We start from the raw sequence: 19984 nt of genomic DNA on the forward strand, positions 1-19984 counted from the left end.
GAGCATGACTTGTGCTATTAAAAAAGAAAGAAGTCTTTAAAAGCTGTGTAAACTCTCTGTAGTTAAATACAAGTTCAGAGACGTATCTCTTTCACATCACTTAGTAAAAAATCATGGCAACAACAATCTTTGATTATTGCGTGTTTTTTTTTTTCTTTTTTTTTGTCCCCACAGTAACACACAGATTTTTCTCTAACACCTTAATACTATGCAAGGGAAAAAAGCTACCAATGTGGCTTCAATATGAATTAAAATAAGTAATGAATAATGAATGGTCTTTAGTTTCCATTGTGCATTCTCACTAGCTTTCATGGCAGTGTTCACATGTCTATTTGTGTCACATATATATACCTTCCTGCAAGTATATCTAGTATCCAGTGAATTTACCATAGCAGGTGAACAAAAATATGGAAGTATCTTTTATAGTCCCCAGCACATCCAATGTTACTATAGCAGAAACACTTTTAATAAAATTGATATGCTACAGTATATGTGCAAACCTATGTCACCTAGTAGAATATGTATCAAATATATAGAAGTGTGTGTGTGTATGCTTCAGTAAGCCCTTACATTAAGCTGGCAATAAACAAGGCTTTGTACACGCAGCTATATGGAGTACTGATATTTAGCTCATTTCATCTAGTCTTCCTTCTGAGACAGCAAATTCTGTTCTTCACATAGTTCTGTTCTTTTAAGAAACAAACTAGAATAGGCCTTTTCTAAAAAGTGAATATGAGCAGGAGATTGATGAAGTGTTCAACCTCTTTTTTATTATTATATTGATTCTAGTCCGGATGCATTGCAACTGGAAGTTTCAAGGTGTTGGAGATGTGTTGATACTGAAATGTATAGCAGATATTCATGATAAATATCTTCATTGATAGAATAAAGTATAATTTTAGAGGGCAAAATAATTGAGAGAATACTTAATTTTATTGGGTTATAAAAATAATCCTTCTGTTCTCATTTCCACATCTTTGTCAGAATTACAAACTGTTTCTCACTTGGTCTTCATTGCTTTCTAATTCCCTTCCTCTCACCGCTTTTCTGTTATGTTAATTTTTTCTTTATTCTGCTTTCCACAGCATTTCTACATTTATTTCTCTCTTTCAACCCAGGACCACAATATCTTTCCACATTGTAATGGTTTTCTCTACTTTTTGTTTGTTTGTTTTCCTTTTTGCTTGTTTTGCTTATCTTTTTCTATAGTTCTGTCTACCATAATTCAATAATTTACTTTTGAAAAGAACAGGAGATTATAAAAGCGAAGGGGCAGAATTTACATTGGCTTTCATACTAAAAGCAACAGCTTATGTTAACTGTAAATATCATGGTCTGAAATCCTTCAGTCACTCACTGAGAACTTTCCTGTTTTAAAAAAGGACCTGTGATAAATGCACTTTCATGACAACGGCTGTATTATGTTAACACTTCTTTCTGTTGTGAAAAATAGCAGAAAATCATCCAGATTTGCCCATGCTTATGGTCTCTAGATGCCAGACCTGAACTTTGGGGCTGCCTGCACCCAGTGCCAGAAGAGACAAGGGAGAGGGGAGGGGGCTTAGCTGCTGAGATTGTATTGTAAGAGCTCAACAGTTGCTGTGAGCCCCTCTAAAGAAAATATTTAGATATAAAAAAAGTGTTTTGTTTTGTTTTGTTTTTGATATTTCTGTTTGATTCAGCAGGCAGTCATTATGCCTGCTGACGGCTCTTATACATCTCAGTCAGGCATGGCCGATCAGATATGGACAGAAGCAGGTTTGGATGCATCAATGTAGTCAGGTAGCAGCAGCAATACTGAAGCTAAAACAGAAAAAAAAAAATCACACAGCAAGGAGGCAATGCACAGAAAAATGTGAGGAGCTCTGAACTGCATGTTCTCTTTACCCCTCTTTTTTTTCTTTCTTTTTTTTTTCCTTTTTTTTTTTTTTTAATCTTTTTGATCATGATTAAAATAGATCAGAACTGTCAGGTAATGCTGAATTCAGACAAATGCCAAGCAGTTACTGCATGCCTTAGAACACTTGCCTTAGCTCATGTGGGGTGATAGTGGTTGCTGTAGGTACAGTGGGTTTGCTACTATGATGGTTAATGGGTTAATGGTTTACTTGTTTGCTCTTTCAGGAAATCTTGGATTGCAGACCACAACTCGTTAGTCATTTCTTGTGGCTCAATATCACCTTCAGCATGATCCAAACCACAAATGTGAGACGCTAATTAGCTTTCTTTTGTTTCATTACAATGGAATGTTTTTATGGTCATTATGATTTTTAAGTTTTTTATTACTTGTTCTGTTAGGTGCACAATGAAAAAAATGGTTATTAATTGATATGTGAACATGACATACTTTTTTTGGTCTCTGTTTCAGTTTTAATAAGATGATGTCATAATGTCTCCATCTGTTTTACAGTAAAACAGTTCAGGACAGTCAGAATGTCCGGAAAACTTGCTTTTAATGTTGCACTAAAAAGGATTCTTGAGCTCAGACTTAATAGGATGGCCTTGTGCCTAGATGATATCAGAATTTTTGTTATTAGCAATTTTAAGAAATTTTCCCTTAGTACAGTGGTACTAGACTAGTACAGACTACTTTTCCATTTCAGGTTACTTGGTTCAAAGTGCAGTGTATGGAATTTTGCACAAACAACAGTGCATCAGTTCATAAAAAAAATTTAAAAAAATAATAATAAAAAAAGATCTAATACACCCTTATGGATCACTACTGTCTAAAATATAATTAAAAATAATTTTCAAAATGTATCTTTGAAACCCTCTAATTTCTCATTTAAACCATTTTTACCATTTATACCATTTTTTAATGGTTATACCATATATATACCAGTTTTAGCATTATTTGCACCAGGACTACCACAACTGAGACGCTCCCTTGTGGTTAAGATAGGTTCAGGAAATATACAAAATATTTCTGCATTGTAATCCTATAACAATTCCCCCGAATTATCTGTGTTCATAGACAGCCCTAGATTAACCTACTTTGGTTCCTGTACACCTAAGCAGAGACTCCACATCAGTACTTCCGTATTTCTGGCCAGGATTTCCCAGGCACAAATGTGTGTTCACATACCCTTAAAATATTTGAGGTATGCACAATAAATCCATTACTTTCATAGCATATCAGACGTACTTGTGAATGTGCAGAAGAACTGGACACCACATGCTACAAGATATGATGCTTCTTGGAAAATGCAGCAATGCTCCTTGGACTCGCGTGTGGCTGCACTGCAGTCCTGCAGGACAGAAAACCTGCTCTTGCCAGCACAGTGCTCACATACAGCATGCTTACATAGGCTGTTATATTCCTAGGGAAGAGTGAGCCTTGTCGACAACAAGATGCATGTCATTTCTGGACTGAAAATCAGCAACAGGAAAATCCCTGGGCAGCTGGAAACCCCCTGGCAACTCGAGATCACATGCGTGCAGCCTTCTGGCAATTCTGAAAGAAACTAAGGAGAAAAGAAAACTGTGCTGGTCAGAGTAAGGCTAGAGCTGGGCTGCTCAGAGCTGACCCAGCTGCTTTTCTTCTCAAGGCAAGACTTTGGTCTTTGGAAATGGGTGTTACCATAGATCAACAAACAGAACCGACAAAGGGTTGAGCATGCGTTAGGGTAAGGATAATAACAAACACACCAAGAAACCCAAGAACAAATTAAGCCAATAGAAACAAGCAAAGCAAAAATATGTAGATCTATACACAGTCAGTCTGGGGAAAGATAATATTTACAACAGATGTTCAGTTTCTTTTCTGCAATTCCAAATTTCAGGAAACAAGCACTACTTTGGCAGTGTTACTGTGCATGTTCAGTGCAAGGTGTTTAGAAAGTATGTATGCACTTTGGAAAGTTGCCATTCATGTTGTGATGGGGAAGAAAAAAAAACACAAAACCATATGTAAGAGGAAGACCTTGAAATTGGCTCTGTTTATCCATCTCTACATGGCACTGCCACTAGTACACTTCTTCAGCCTGGGTGCATTGACATCCACAGTCAGGGACATTGAGCAGCAGGGGACAGAGGAAGCAGCTGAGCCACGAGGAGACAAATTCAGAGCAGATCTCAGGTTGCTGGGGAGATTGTGTCAGGAACAGGGATTTTGCATCCTAGGAAGGAAGTTTTGTTCTGTCAGGAGACTTCTACGTTATGATCCAGAAATGGGATGCTAGACATACAAGGTTTAGTTGTTGTATTACAGCCCAGAAATGTGATGTACAATGCAAATTTCAGAAAACTATGTCCCTCGTTCTTATTGGACAGCTCCGATAAAAGTGTGAATGAAGAATGCCATGTATCTTCCCTGTTTTAATATACAGTATAAAGAAATAGCTCTAGAGCTCAGGACACAAATGGAGCTTTAGATTAGCTGTCAACAATGTCATATCCATGTTAATAATGTCCAATTCATGCCTGGGGCTGACACTCTTTCTTAGTTTTATTCACAAATTCCATTTAATAACAGCAATAAGTCACTCTAGACAGTGCATTTCTAAGGGATTTTTGCACTTCTCAGGTGGTTAAAGTCACTTGACCTTTGGCCTCATGCCTTAAAAACTCCCTAAGAGATGTGCTAAATTGCCCAGAAATACATTGCCTGTCATGTCTTGTTGCTTAATTAAGGGCCAACCTAGATGGCCTATAAGGACTGCCCTTAAGTAATTACTAATTGATTTCCTACTCAAGAAAAATGAATAAATTCCACAGCAGGCACACTGTCACATGGCATTTACTCAAATTTATATTCCTCCAATAGAAAATGAAAAGCACACAGGGACTGGGCGGATTGAGGGCAGAAACATCTTTACAGTGACTAACCCTCGCTCCCAGAGTGTCATGTCTCATTGGCTGCAGCCGCAGCTCTTAGCCCTTTGCTTGTGTTGAGACAAAAACATTGCTTGAAAATCAGAGTTTTTAGAAACTATGAAAGGTCTAGTTTTCCATCTGTATTTACCTGTTTTGAAAGATGGTTAATCTTTGTTACAAATATCTAACCAAAGAATCATAGAAAGAATGATAAATTGCCACCTGCTACTGAAAGGAAAATAAAAAGAATTATAGTCTGCCGAAACAGCCAGAGGGAAACACATTTCAAAAGTCTTCCAGGAAGAAAGGAGGTGGGATTTAAGTAGGAATATGAGAGGTTCTTCCAGCTTTTGTTACCAAACTGTTTATCAGAGTGCATGAAATAGACTTTCTGGACTTGTTGCATTTTCTGGCTAAAGCTGAAAATGATCCGAAAAACTATTGGTATCTTCTGGTTTTATAAGATGATGACAATGATTTGGGCTTCATCAGAAATCTTGAACATGAATATGAAGATTTTTCAGGAATGAGCAATATGAATACTATGCTTTTAATAAATGCATGTATAACAACATTTATTAATTTCTTATTACCATGAGCAAGAGTGCATTTATATATTATCCTACTGAAGCAGTTTTTACATGCTACAAAACAAGACATATGAAGAGTGGTTGAGGGAACTGGGGCTGTTTAGTCTGGAGAAAAAGGGAGTGAGGGGAGACGTCATTGCTCTCTACAACTACCTGAAAGGAGGCTGCAGCAAAGAAGGTATTGGTCTTTTTTCTCAGGTGACAAGTGATGGGATGCAAGGCAGTAGCCTCATCAAGTTTCACCAGGGCAGGTTAAGACTGGATATATATCACAAAGAACTTCTTCACAGAAAGGGTGGAGTCAGGCATTGGAACAGTCTGCCCGCAGAAGTGGTGGAGTCACCATCCCTGGAGGTATTTAAAAGACATGTGGATGTGGTGTTTAGGGACATGGTTTAGTGATAGACTTGGCAGTGTTCGGTTGATGGTTGGACTCGATGATCTTAAGGGTCTTTTCCACCCTAAATTATTCTGTGCTGACTTTTCAGTTACATTAGCAGTTTACACATCACAAAATTACTCTAAGTAAAAAAGACCTCTCTCTGAACCATTTCCTTTACAAGCAGTGGGTGAAACCAGGCCCCAGTGGAGTCAGTATTTCTGTTCACTTCAGTGAGGCCAAGATTTTACTCTGATAAATATGAATAACACAAAATGCTTAACTGCTTTGTTTTTCTTATCTTTTAATATGTAAAATATTAAAGAATTAGTCTATGCAAACTGCAAATGTTATGGATAGCCAGGACCTGTCACATAAATACACCTTCTTGTCATTACGATTATGTAACTGATTGCTATTTATTTCAACATATTGTACTAACCATTTGAAAATATCAAGAGTTGGATAAATGAAATAAATATGATAATCAACAGCCATTCCTTAAGCCTTATGGTTTGAAATGGAGATAAATAGCAAGCTATGAAGGGCTGCTTAACCCTACCTGAATAAAACCACAGATCTGAAATGCAGAGTCAAATCAAACAATTGCCCTTTCGATCAATCCTCTCTGTACTTTGCATAAAAATTACAGCCTCTCTTATTTCTGCAATTGATACAATTCTGGAATAATATGGTTTAGTAACCTGGCTGCCAATAAGTTATGTAAACATATACATTGTAAGCTCATTTTTTTGCATTATAGCATATTTACATCTGCATATGGGCAGCAATGGACTGTGCATTAATGGTGTTTTATTGGTTTGTTATTGTTTGTGGTTTATTTTCAGAACCCCAGAGCTTAGCTAGAGATTTACCATGATAACATCGTCTTAACTGATGTCAATATTTGTGCATCATTTTGGTGTAGCAGGAAAGCATATTTCCTTATAAATAAGGGCATAGGAAAGCTGATATTTCTGACTTCTGGATGTGCCTAGTTTCTTGCAGCTGAAAAGGCCTTTGCTGTCATCATGTTCTGTGCAATGATTTTTGTGTTTTTCTGTAACATTTTTCTCCCTACGCATGTGCGTTTTATATCCTCTTTATGTTGGTATAGCATGAAGTCTTATGTGGAATTTAGAGGATCTGAACTAAATGTAGCTAAAAGGAACTTCTGGATGAACTGCCTGGGATTTGTTCAGATCTGTTAAAGTAATGGGGGAAAGCACAAAAGGATAAAGAAAGAAAGGCCTTAATCTTTGTTCCATGAGTGATAAAGCAGCATCACATGGGTGAAAATTGGCCTGACCTTCACCCACATGATGCTGCCTCTGCCTCAGCCACTCTTTCTTTGCTCTGATTAAGTGAAGATAGCCTCTTTCTCTGCAAGGAAAAGTCAAAGAACAAAAAGAAAAAAAATCCTGTCTTAACTATAAAAGGTTTATTTTTTTAATCACAGTTGGGCTCATACAAGCTGGTTTCTAATCTTATTTTTTTAAGCTAAAAAAGTGCCTTTTTAGAATTTCTTTGGCTCGGTTTCTTTAGCCCCCCCCCCCCCCTCTTCAAACCTCAGGGCCTAGATCTTAACTTGCTTCCCTTGGATGTGCTTTGTTGCTCATCTTCACTTTTACTTGATAGCTGTTTGACTTAAATGGGTTGTTCGCCAAAGGATTGCCCCTTGGGGAATGGAAAAACTGGAGGGAGGGAGAGGAAAGGCAGTACTCAGCTGGCTTAAATGACATGTACAGTATATCTATTGGCAGGGTATTGCCAATGCTCTGAGGAAACTTTTATTGCTCAGCTTTTACCACTGGATGCCATCCACCAACTGAGACGTAGTTTTATGTATCGGGTTATCCATGTTCAAGACAAGAGAAGTTTACTGCGACCCTGTTGTCAAACTCCTGTGACTAATATTTTTAACAGCATGATATTTAAAATTTGATAAGGATATAATAAGTCATTCTCCAGATAGTCAACATTCTCTGAGAGCGGGTAATGTCTTCAAAGGTTTCAGAAGGGGCCCACTGAAATCAGTCTATTTTTACGGGTAATGCATAGCCCATTTTTGGTTGCAGTATTGTGGCAGGATGAAAATGCATTTTTAATTGGATATTGATCTACTAAAAATCAGTTAAACTCAAGGTTACGTAGGTGTTCATATGTATATATCTGTTTGAACAGAATTTGGCTGAGAAACCTGTCTGAGATCCGGTGGATTATTGGCTAAGTCCACAAGCTAGCTTCAGTTTCCACTGGTCATTTTTTCCCTCAGGAGCTAAGAATATATGATGCTGTGCAACAGAATGGAATGTCACTGTAATGTATAATGTCTGTTATTGTATTACATATCTGAGGTAGGGAATGAGGAAAGACCTCCTCAGCTTACCTTCAAAACACAGGCGTCAGATAGCTTTTAGCTGGAAACACTCTGTACTTTGTATTACTTAGACACTCTATATTACAGATGGGAAAATGACTTAATATGTTCACTGCAGTTTCTAAAACTGAAATCGGACATATGAATACTACTAGCATGCAGTAAGCACAGTGTGACTACTGCTGATTAATCAGTTTTGGAGACAATGAACACCAATTCACTTTTAGACATTTTGTTTAGACATTTTGTAGCAGCTATAATTTAGAAGAATGATTATTTAGAACTTGCTTAAAATAATACTGCTTCTAATTTTGATATGTGAATGCACTGATGCTAACACACCAACCACATGAAGTTTAACAAAAGCAAGTGCCGGGTCCTGCACCTGGGACGGGGCAACCCTGGCTATACGTACAGACTGGGTGATGAGACGCTGGAGAGCAGCCCCGCAGAGAGGCATCTGGGAGTTGTGGTTGACAGCAAGTTGAATATGAGCCAGCAGTGTGCCCTGGCAGCCAGGAGCGCCAACCGTATCCTGGGATGCATCAAGCACGGCATTGCTAGTCGGTCGAGGGAAGTGATTGTTCCGCTCTACTCTGCGCTGGTGCAGCCTCACCTCGAGTACTGTGTGCAGTTCTGGGCACCACAGTACAAAAAGGATGTGAAACTGTTGGAGAGTGTCCAGAGGAGGGTGACGAAGATGGTGAAAGGCCTAGAGGGGAAGACATATGAGGAGCGGCTGAGGTCACTGGGCCTGTTCAGCCTGGAAAAGAGGAGGCTGAGGGGGGACCTCATCGCAGTCTACAACTTCCTCGCGAGGGGGAGTGGAGAGGCAGATGACCTATCCTCTGTTATCACCAGTGACAGGACCCGCGGGAACGGTGTGAAGCTGAGGCAGGGGAAGTTTAGGCTGGACATCGGGAAGAGGCTCTTCACCGAGAGGGTGGTCGCACACTGGAACAGGCTCCCCAGTGAAGTAGTCACTGCACCAAGCCTGTCTGAATTTAAGAAGCGATTGGACTGTGCACTTAGTCACATGGTCTAAACGTTTGGGTAGACCTGTGCGGTGCCAGAAGTTGGACTTGATGATCCTTACGGGTCCCTTCCAACTCGGGATATTCTATGATTCTAACAATATCTCTTCCTGTTTGGCAGTGGTTTCAGAAGCATCAACATGAGTTGTTTTCTGGCCTTGATAGATATTAGCTAGCTATATACATCCTTGCATGCACAGCTGAATTGATTGATTATTTTTTAGTGATATAGCTGATATTCACAGGACCTAGTTTATATGTGCAATAATACTGGTCATACCATCTAAGAACGTGTGCCCCTTTGTTTTCCCAAGTAAATTCTACCACGGTGCCCACAGAAAGTACCACACAAAATGTTGTGGTTGTAAATATGTTCAGCAACAGTTAGAATTTAGACTCTGATTCAAAGCCCATTGATGTAAATGAAAAGACTCCTATTGACTTCAGTGTGCTTTGGCTCCAGCACTTGATTCTTTATTTAAAACTTGTAACGATTATTCAGTGGAAGAGGCAAATACTCTGAGCTTTGGTTGCTGCAGTCCTCTTGCTAAAAATAAAATTAATTACGTAAGGAGATGTTTTTAAGGGCAAAATATAATTTGTATCAATTTATAGGAAGTTTAAATTACTCTAATATATACATACATCGACACACGTATGAACATGTATGAAGATTCATACATAATACAAACACGTACTTTCTCACACACGCCACCCATGCACATACAAATCATATTAAGAATTTAAGATATGAACCTCTAGGGTTTGTTTCATTGGCCCAAACAGGAGTGTCCAGTGCCCTCTGAGGTGCAACGTGGTATCTGAGGCACGCAAATGGGGGTGGTAAACATGACAGAGGGGCTGTAAGAGCCATATTTTCTCCTGGGTTGGCAGTAGGAGGCCTCGTGGCATCCCCAGGTCTTGTCAAATGGCATCAGGGTCCTACATCATTGGGGCAAATCAAGGGAACTCTTATTGTCAGTAGTTAATAACCAAGAGAGATAATCAAGACTCTGTATATTTTCTCCAGTCATCTTACAGGATTGTTTTTAAGCTCGGGATTTGACAAACCAACTGGTTTTAATTTTGTGGCTTGAATCACTATTTCATTAACAAGAGGACAGTGTTCATGATGGCATATAAAATATTGACGCAATAGGCTAAATTTAAAAATATGGAACATACTGAAAACCACATTAAAAAAACAAGAATGTGTTTTTATTTAAGCCACTAAAAATACTTTTAAAATACATTTTTGGCTGAATTGTATGGTTCTCTCAGATTTTCTCAGTACCACAGCATTGCTTTTGCATACCCATAAAAGCTCATGTTATGCAAAAATGGTATCACCCTGGTCAGTGAGGAAGGAAGGTAGTTTGGGAACTTTGCTTGCTAGTTAGTAGCTATTGACAGGTCTAATCTGAAGCCTTCCTCACCATCACATAGTAACAAGGACCAGTACCTTCATTTATTTAAAATAGCCTGAACTAGACATCATATCTTACTGAAAATGCACGTTTCTGCATATTAAATTGCTCTACATACGGGACATTTTGTGTGATTTTTTTCAGTTCATGGCAGCTGCCTCAAACAAGCTTGAAAGGCTCTATTATGGTCTATCAGGTCAGAAATTGCTCCCACCCCCCCGCCTTTTTTTTTTTTTTTTTTGGGTGCAGAAGTACTTGGTTACAGTGAATTGGTAACACAATATCCACACCATAATATGCATATTGTGCATGGCAAAAGGCAAATAATTTGTAATCCCCATTTAAATTAAAAGTATAAATACCTACTGTATTCAGCAGACCCGAAGTGTTTTACCAGTACATACTTAAGAGATACTCAGTGTGTTTGTGTGAAAGACCAAAAAGTTGTGTGCTTTATTTATGCAACTTATTGAACAAAAGTAAGATTTATAGCTCTTTTGAATATTTGTTTATTCCCACTTCATTATTAACATGTAATCACCATTGAAATGTAGCTTAGGAAATTTATAAATGAAAATCTACATCCAAGCAACACTGAGAAGAAGGGGGTAGAATCAATATATCCATCATACAAGAAATCCTCCACTGTGACATACGTTCGGGTCAGAAAGATGTCTCATACTTCTTGGAGGGGCCATTTCTGGCTCTGTCATTTACACTAGGAGTCTCTTCTCCTTGGAGAAAACAAGAACAAGTTGACAAATAATGCAAGACTTTATAAATGTCAGAAATCAGGTTATGATTTTTTTTTCTTTGCTGTTATCCCTTTGCTGTCAAATTCAGAAATTCAGTCTCTCTCACTTTTGATAACTTTTTTCTTATAGTTTTGTAAGAGAAGGGAAGTCCATTAGGCAGGAGGGAGTTTTGACAGAAGAAACCACCAGATGTGGGTAACACTGGTGACTGCTGTAGAGTGTCACCACTGTCCTCTTTGTTCTTCTTACAGTCCTTATTTGCCAGAGATAGCCTTACTTTCACTGCTTTTTCTCACAGATATATTTTTTTCTGATAACATATATAAATATCATCCTTCTCATAATTGTCTAGTGATCTACATGTAGTACATATAATATGTGGACTCACTTTCATCTGCAAAGCCTGAAGATATTGTTCATTATGTTTTATGTGCCAGAATAGATCAGAATTACTCCCAGAAGGGTATGTGTTTAAACTGGCAAAGAAGAATGATTGACATCTACCATAAGTACTTTTGTCAAAGCTTTGGCATGTTATCAGTTTGCAGAACTATTCTAATGAACAGTGTCCATACTCACCAGATGTGGTATCAAGAATATGCCAGATACTTGTAAAATTCTGCTAAAGTCTTAACGCCAAATGTGTAAAATACAAACAGGTTTGGGCTACAAATTCTGCTAGAGAAATTCATTTAGTTAAGGAGTTGAGCCTAAAGGGTCAGAGAATGTAAATAATTCCAGGCAGGAGCTCTTGGCTAGTTTCAGAGAATGTGGATTATCTCTATCCTCAAACACTAAATTGTCTTGTATAAATTTTCAGCTTTAGTACTGATGCAGGCAGAAGTAGGAAATGCTTAACTTAAAATAAGGCTTTATCTCTGTATTTGAGAAATAATAATAATAACAATAATAACAACCAGCATTGAATATTCCTGTTTAGCCTTTTATTCCCAAATGCCTATTTCTAGTTCATAAACAGTATTGTTTTCAGAGAGTACAAGAACAAACACTGAAACAAAGTCTGTCACGAACATATTTGAGAGAGGATTTAATTCTTTCAAGCTCTCAAGACACCAAGAGCTTGGCAGAGGTTGTTAGCAATGCCTTTTGCTCCCAGTTTTGGAAGAATTGTCCTACAGAGAGCTTGCTAAATTCACCAGCACATGGTAGGCCTTTAGGCTGGGTTCACATCTGCTCAGACTACCTGAAGTCAGCAAAGCAGGTAGAGGATATTGGTGAATAGGATCTTGGGTTCTTTGAGTTCCTTCTGTGACTCTTGCAGGTATCCAAATTATATCCAAACTTTTTCCTCAGCTACCTATCATGGCATTCAGATATTCATCTATGAAGTTCAAAGGCTCTAAATACTAAACACAAAGTAAATTAATTAACTAATTAACATCAAATATTTTAATTTTTTTTATTTTTATTTTTTTGGTGAGCTATATTCCTATTGGGACAGACATGTTAGTAATAGAACTTCAGAATTTTTTTTGTCTTTGTTCCAGAAAACAAATAATGCATATTTGCGAATTCAGGTATTAGCTGCTACACAAAATGGAGTGATTTTTTATTTACTTTCCTTGGGAATCTACAATGAAATTCTGAAAAACTTTTTTTTTAACACTATATTGCCAACTGCCTACCAATCATCCAAACACAGATTTGCTTGGATTGTCTTGGAAATTGTCCCAAGAAAATGTATGTATTCATTTAGTGGTATTTATTTGCAGTGATTCCTCCCAAACTGGTCTTCACAAAGTAAAACTAAGAAAAAGGCTCCCTATTCCCCCTCTGGACTTGCTTAGGGACAATTCTCCACTGATATAGGATCAGAGAATGCCACCCCTGCAGATATCTAAAAGCATTATCTGTGCATTACAGTAAAATATTCAGTGCCCATGGCTTCAGGTGTCCCCATATGCTCTCAAGTATGTGGACCAGTTATTACTTGGCTGGTCTCACCCTGCTTCGTCTTACAGCCTGGGAGGCTCAATGACAGCTCTTCTTCCATGAGCTGGTTCTTTCTCAAAGTTTCTGTGCATTCAGACAGGGTAATATTTCCAGAGTGTAACTGAATAAAAAACCTGGAGTTTATTAGTATGTGTGCCAAAATTACAAATGCAGAGGTTGGTAGATATGCATGCTAATCATTTCTAGTTATGCATGAAGTTAATTTATAGAAACAGATTTACATTATTTTAATGGCAATCTTTACAAATAAGAGTCGATGACTTCAGTTTGGTTTTGATGCATTTTTATGTTTTGTTTGGCTTTAGATATATATTAATTTGCTTTATCAATAATATGAAAAATTAATGGAGCTCTTATTAAGGTTATAAGCACCTCAGAGGAGTCATCACTTGTCATCTTTTGTTTTATTACTATGATTAAAACAAAGTTGTGTTGTTATCACTGGCAAAATAATTACTCCTCTTTCCCTGGCAGATTTCACATTGCTTTTCTACCCCTGCTCCTGGAGAGGAGCAATGGGAAGCTGTCTGTTGGAGTGACACAAAAGCACTTGCAGAGCAACACAAAGGTTAGGATGGTACACACATAGCCTCCCTGCCTGGCATGTCTGAGGCATCCCAACCCCTTCCTCAGACACCCAGCAGGCAGGCATTCGTGCTGTGTGCCAGCTTGCGAGCTCCCCAGGATTGCTCTGCAAGGCACCAACCTCCCACTGCCCCCTGTGACTCCTCCATCCCCTGCCATGGGACACCGCCAACCCTGGCTGTACTTGGCCCCATCTCTTCCTGAGCTCAGCTGGACCCAGTTCACTGGCCTGAAACAGTGAAATAAAGGGAATTTTCCCCTTAAGAGGTCTAATCCTTCAGATTTCACAAAGGCAATTTTCCTGGTGATTTCAACAGAAGTTGTATCTGAGGATCAATGGCAGGATAATACCCATTTGAAATATAAGTGGACAGCATCATCAGATCATATGGTTGGTGAGAAGAGACTGAAAGAAAAATGATGACAGCGCAAAAGTATCCATTCCTACCCACATCTTCAATGTTTTCATTTCAGAGCATTTGTTAAGCAATGAAGAGGGTCTCTCTCTGCTTAATGTAATTTAGTGATAATTCTTTGGAAAGGAGAAAGGATCCTTTCACAGCTATATCAACAATATCTTCTCTCAAGAAAAGAAAAGAAAAGAAAAGAAAAGAAAGGAAAAGAAAGGAAAAGAAAAGAGAAAAGAAAAGAAAAAAGAAAAAAGAAAAGAAAAGAAAAGAAAAGAAAAGAAAAGAAAAGAAAAGAAAAGAAAAGAAAAGAAAAGAAAAAAGAAAAAAGAAAAAAGAAAAGAAAAGAAAAAAGAAAAGAAAAACAGCAGCTGACTTGACATGCCAAGCATCACATATTTGGCCATGGAAGCAAAGCATAAGCCAGGCTGGCCAATAGCACAGACTTGGAACAATGCCACTGAAAAGTTGGTCTGTAAACTGATGCTACCTTATTTCTTGGATTCTAGAAGGACTTGCTGAGATTTAACAGCAATGCAGAACTACCACATTCCTGGTAGATATTTCTTTTCTTGTTACATGAGATCCATGCACAACGTGAAAAGAGCAAATGAACATCAGGTTTACATCACCACTGATATGTGAATGATTGATCACCCATTAAATCACATACAGAGCTGGTAACAGCACACGGGGTATCGTTAAAGTAAAATGTTTGATATTCTTTACTCTAATTAAACATGGAAATAATACGATGCAGTCTGTATTGTAAATGTTATTGCAGATTATAGACCTAAAGGAGAGGTGTTATGCCACCTTTATAGCCTCCAGTTCCTGGAGACAATGACTTAGAGCTGCCTCAGGGCTGCCCTAAATTACACCAGTTGGTAATGGCTCCCAAAGGGCTGCTATGCATCCAGTGGTTGCTGGAGTGTAAAGTACTTTGGCTTTGCCAGAAGCCCATCATTTCACAATGGAGGCTGAGAGCAGCTGGCATAGTGCTTGGAGGAAATCCCCAAGTAGTGGTTTAAGACATTTTTGAACACTTTTTTGTCATGAGAGTGGTATAAAATAAAGGCCAGATTTCACAAACACACAGGGGCTTTTTCTTTTTTATTTAAGCATCTGTAGTCATGAGTTGATAAACTTGGAGACAAGGGTTTCTATAGGATTTCAGAGCAGGTATCAACCCAATATTGCCTCAGCTTGGCAGTGTTCCAGCTCTCTGCCCTGGCCCTGGTTCTCTGCACAGTAACGCTGCCTGTACAGTGCGACATCACTGGCTGTCAAAGGCATACTCCTGATTTACATCTGTGTTAGTGAAAGGAGAACTGGATTCCCCCCTGTAAGTGCTAGTTTTTCAGTTCAGGTTCATATTCTGTTCTTCAATGGAGCTGCCAAAGATAAAAATTGAGTTTCCATATGTAGAAGATCTTTTCATAAATGTATATATGGCTCATTCAAAAGCTCAGCCCATCCAGGCAAATGGAATGATGTATGCAGTTTTTTTCTGTGCTGTGTGTGGGTGGGCCGACCATTCTTACACAAATATCTCAAATAATAAAAAGTCTTGTAGGAAATTATGGCTTAATATTGGCAGTTTGGGAATACAGTTTTAATGTGATTATCTTCAGGATGATCACTTAAGAGCATCCTGAAGACAATAACTGACTGCTGGCAGCAGAAACTCATGACTCACAAACTCAACTGATGCTGTCCAAAACTCAACTGATTGTGTCTTCAAACCTCTCAGGCAACAAGCCACTGCTTATGATTTTACTAGAAGTTCTAGGAAACATAGTCAAAAATAAAGTAATTGACACAGATATCACAGCTAGGAAGTGTACAAACCCTCTGGGCACCCATAGAAAGTGTTGGTTTCACTCTCTGATAAATTTACCAGGGAGAAGTAATTATCAATTCTGTCCTAAAGATAGCTTTAAAAAAAAAATAAAAATCAGTGAACCCCAGTAACATCAGATGAAGAATGATTGTGTGGATTGTGTAGGTGAAATGTTTCTGGATGTGAATTCATAAAGGACTCACTTTCAGTTTATGTGGAGAAAGATGAGCGTACATGTAAGGATGAGAGCTGAGCTCTAACCACCCTAAAGGGAAGAAAACCATAGCACTCCCTTCTCTTCCACTTAGTCCTTTGAGCTAGAGCTGGCTAGCAGATCTACGTAGGGTGTCAAAGGATAAAAAGGAGGACTGATGAAAGAAGCTAACACTGGATCTTGTCTGTTCCCTGACTGTGCATCCTTCTGTGCAGAAGAGGGATGGTCCGGCTCTTCTGTCCTCTCCTTGCAGTGCTTGAATAGTACTGAGGAAAGATATTTAGTGCCCATGCTCACAGATGGTCACATGAAGAATTCCCAAAAGAGGCTGAGGAAAGTGGATCAGCAAATCGTAGAATGAATCATAATAAAATGGTCAGAAAGGGAGATCATCTGGCCCATCATTCCGCCTGAAGGCAGGACTGACTTCAGCTAAGTAAATTCTGATAGCCATCTGTCACTATTTTTTGAACTATTAAATGATTTTTAATAGTTGTAACACCTGTTATTATCCTCTAAGCAATCCATTCCAGTGATTAGCTATTATTTCTACACCCTGGGATGACATTGTTAGCCTAGAACTAACATGAGCCAAATATTGGAGGTCCATCACTTACTACACTCACTTCTTCCACTAGCTTTTCACTTTCTGGAGTTTGGAAGGAAGTCTGACTAAAATTAAATGGCTTCTACCTTACATATCAAAGGATTTGGGCCATAATTTCTGTTCATTTCAATGGTGTAAATTTGGCAAAACTCCTTGGCTGGCAAAGGTTTTATTTTGTATTTCCACAGAAGCTGGAATACAGTACATGAGAACAGAAAAGTCTTTTGATATAATGTAAAAGCAAATGATTTTACCTCCTCTGTACTTCTAAAATTTGTTCTGAAGGCAGAAAGATAGGGATGGATAAATATGTAATTAAAGAGAGCTAAAGGAGAGACAGTAACAAACAAATACCATTATTTTTGCTATAGTTTTTGAGAAAGCTAAAGTAGAGGTGCAGAAAATCAGTTACAGTGATGCACTTCACTTAGCATGGGAGTTCATGCAGTGCAAAGAGCTTAATGTGTGCAGCTGAGCTGGGCCTAATGGGCATCAGTTGTTATCTGTGGAAATGGAGTCTGTTAGAGGGAGCCTGGCTACTGTACCCATCTGAGATGGCTAGTGGGATTTTCAACACGCTAGTGACCTTTTCTTACTCATTTTGCTGAATTTTTATCCAATAAAAGCCATAGTCTGCCCAGTCCACCCAGCCCTGAATTGTGCAGCCTGAGCCCATTGGTGAGGGTGTTGTGAGAAGCAGAACGGAGAAAAGGAAGGGTCTGCAAAAGTTAAACTGGGTCTGGGGGAGCCCATCCCCAGAAATCCACTTGAGGATAGCCCCACCACTGTACAACTGACCACTTCAGCTCACGTCAGTTTTGCAGATAGTACTTAGCAGTACAGTATTAAGTTAATATACCCCACCACCTTCATGGCCCTTTTAAGACATCAAGCATAGGACAGCACATCTTGTTCTCACCAGAAGCGGAGACTTCTGGAGCTCCGGTAAGTCTTACATGTGTGGAAGAAGTCTCCCTGTGTTTTGTTGCCTGCACTGCCCATGCATGTAAAGGCCAAACAGAGTGTCAGGTCACCTCTGTGGAGCCGGGGAGAGTTTTAAAGTCTTCCCTCTTGAGAAAAACAAACAAAAACAAAAACAAAAAAACACATTCTACTTACAAAGAAGCACTGTGAAACCTAGCATAATTCATCATAAACTCACAATTTCTTAAGGAAAACAATTCTATAGCTGATCTAAATGGATCCAGTTTAATAAGAATCTTGTTTATTAGTTATATGCCTCATAAAGCTCCTGGCATATGAGGAAGCTATGGATAATAGTAAGTAACTAAATACAGAAGTTCACATAGCAAAAACTTATTACCTGTTATTGCTGTTCCTTGACCATTTTGATAGTCATGTGCTGGGTATGTTTACGCAAAAAGTCAGATTCTCCAGCATGGTGCTAAAGAAATTTAATAGAAGTGTTGCTGGCTTTGTTTTCATTGTACAGCAAATTATTGCTCTGCAAGGTTTAAGTATGTCTAGCTGGATGGAGTAAAAGTAGCAAATACCAAGTTGTATCACTCCTTGGGGTTGCTACTGTGGTGTAGTAGCCTAATAGCTCTGAGTTTCAAAATCCTGACAAGTCACTAAAGCTTTGATCAAACATGAAAAGAAATACAGTTTTGTTCCAGACCATTTAGAACAAAAGCATTGTTTACTTTTTTATGTTTTTATTATTATTATTTTATTTTATTTTATTTTTTAAATGGTGGATTTCTCATCAAATAAGATCAGCTTCAATCTTAGTTAAGTCAACATCTGATGTTATGCATGCATGAATGTTTTTGTGCAAAGAGATTATTTTTTTCAGTAAAATTTAGCTCTGCTTTACAGATGAAAGTGGATTCTAAAGTTTAACCAACAAAACTCAAACCCATTGCAATTTTAATGACATGTAGCAAGTGGAGTATTTACAGTGGGCTGAATCCTGACACAGGTGAGCAGGAGGAAGATCCAGGAGGCAAACTTGAAGTCTTGAGGGTTAGAGAGAGAGCCGATCTCCGAAATCACAAGTACACAGAAGTCATTGGGAAGGTTGTTTCCATGGGAGGAAAGGCTTGTGTTTGCTCAGCCTACCTTCTAGGGTCATACTGTTAGATGGACTTTTATATTTGTGTCTGATCCCCAAATAAACCAGATATGGCCTGGGTCATCTGCGACCTAAAGAGCCACACTGACTTAGGCTGGCTGAGCATCTGACGTTGTCTCTTTACAGGCAGTGGATGTATGCACGTACTTGTCCTCATCCTGTGTTTACAGCTGATACGGATGAAGTTTCAGTATCACCAAGTATTAGGGGGAACTGTTGGGGGAGGCATTTGGGGGGGATTGTGGGAAAAACTGTTTGCCTGTCTGACTGAAGGAGAGATGCTGTTATTTTCCCAGGAGACCTGCAAAAGGCTACTTGGAGAGTGCAGTGATTTTTGACAAATTGTCAAAGTCTTTGAGGTGGCTCTGATGCTGTCAGAGCATTTTTCTCTCACCTCGCACAAAGCATTTCAACTCCTCCTGTTTTAACAATTCTAACAATAAAAAATCATCAGATATTCTTTGGCTATTTTAAATGGCTATTGTTCCACTGTATTTAATCATTAAGGAACCAGAAGGGACACATTTCATTGAAAAATGTTCATTTGACCCTCTATAAACAGCAACTTGCAGCATTTTAAGAGGCTCTTCAAACTGTTTGGACAGAAATAAAGCAGCATCTGATTTGAAGCACGCTTTCATATTGTATTGTTTATGTTGATAGCTTAAGTTCTTTGCTGTGCATTGTTATTTATGACAATTGAATGTAGGACATTTTTGGTTCAGCAGAGTGCTTTCATTCTACAGCATGGGAATAAAGCAATCAAAGCTGAGGTGACTTGACTGATTTCATTTAGAAGGTGGATTCCAGCAAGCCTATTAGTGTTAGAGTAGAAGGGAGGGGGAAGGAAAGGATGGAGCAGGTAACTAAGGGATACAA

Source organism: Cygnus atratus, chromosome 9 (assembly GCF_013377495.2).
Source record: "Cygnus atratus isolate AKBS03 ecotype Queensland, Australia chromosome 9, CAtr_DNAZoo_HiC_assembly, whole genome shotgun sequence".
NCBI classification, from domain to species: domain Eukaryota; kingdom Metazoa; phylum Chordata; class Aves; order Anseriformes; family Anatidae; genus Cygnus; species Cygnus atratus.